Below are 1,403 nucleotides of genomic sequence, written 5' to 3'. Positions count from 1 at the left end.
AAAAAAAAACAAAAAGTAAACAATATAGAGACGTAACCATTACAAACCCTTCATTAAACTCTTTCATGCATAACTAAAGAAAGGTTATCCAATAATTAACTTTTTAAAGAATTCATTGGCTGTTGAGATTAAAGGGTAGATAACTGGACCCACTAAATTGCATTGCTAGAAACACACTTGGAATGATTTTGAATGTAAACTAATATTTCAAAGTTTATTTTATGATCATGATAGTGAATACATTTTCTTTTTTTTTTTTTTTTAACGTTTATTTATTTTTCAGACAGAGAGAGACACAGCATGAACGGGGGAGGGGCAGAGAGAGAGGGAAACACAGAATCGGAAGCAGGCTCCAGGCTCTGAGCCGTCAGCCCAGAGCCCGACGCGGGGCTCGAACCCGCGGACCGCGAGATCGTGACCTGAGCCAAAGTCAGACGCTTAACCGACTGAGCCACCCAGGCGCCCCTGAATACATTTTCACATACAATGCCATAGTTTCCTATTTTAATTATATTTCAACTATAAAAGTAATCCACAAATACTTTATTAGGGCATTGTAATAATATTCATATGTGAAATTAGAAAATAAACTGCTTCCAAAATTTTGGATCAAGCATATAAGAAGGTGAGAAGTCTCGTCCTACCATAAATGTATGTTGAAACAAATCATGTCATCTAAAGTGATTCATACATTTCGTGCACTGAAGGCCGTATCACGTGCCAATTTTTACAGTTAAAATAGAGTTTGAAATAAAAGAATATTAAATTTATTTTGTAAGTATCTTAAGGACTCTATGTAAAAGAGGGTTGAAATATGTGTCTTCTAAATAGATAAGGCTCTAATAATTATGGTAAGAAAAATGGGCCATGAGCCATTAACCAAATGCAAATGGGACGGCAAACCACATTGACAAAATATCCTCCCTCAGATCCGAACCAGCCCTGTCCAAACTGTGCTTTATCTTTACAGATGACCCGTGAATGAGGGATTGAACATCATGTGTGGGTCCCCTGATAACACGGATTTTTTCTGATAAACACAGGGCAGTACTGTAAATGTGTTTTCCTTATGGTTTCCTTAATATTTTCTCTAGCTTACTTTACTGTACGAATTAAGTATATAATCCATAGAACATTCCAAATATGGGCTAATTGACTAGATCAACTTTGTGAACGGGAGACTATCAGTAATTAAGTTTTGGGGGAGTCAAAATTTATACCCAGATGTTTTGACTATGCAGGGGTCAGTGACCCTAATGGGCACTCCCTCCAGGGTCAAGTATATTAGATTTCTTCTCATACCCTAGTTATACTCTACATGAATATATATACAATCTGTGGTGCTGAACCCAGAAAATGAATCTCCAATTGAGTTCATCAGATTTCAACACCTACTCTAGACA

General features: G+C 36.7%; 1 non-coding gene across 1 annotated transcript; it reads right to left on the bottom strand.

The window, feature by feature from the left end:
• Positions 1-376: 376 nt before the first annotated feature.
• On the bottom strand, positions 377-461 carry TRNAQ-UUG (transfer RNA glutamine (anticodon UUG)). Its single transcript has one exon. It is a non-coding gene; the product is annotated as a tRNA-Gln (tRNA).
• Between the last annotated feature and the right edge of the window lie 942 nt (positions 462-1,403).

Source organism: Panthera onca, chromosome X (genome assembly GCF_046562875.1).
Source record: "Panthera onca isolate mPanOnc1 chromosome X, mPanOnc1 haplotype 2, whole genome shotgun sequence".
Taxonomy (NCBI): domain Eukaryota; kingdom Metazoa; phylum Chordata; class Mammalia; order Carnivora; family Felidae; genus Panthera; species Panthera onca.
Note: the sequence above shows the minus strand (reverse complement) of the source record. Positions and strands in the feature narration are given on the sequence as shown.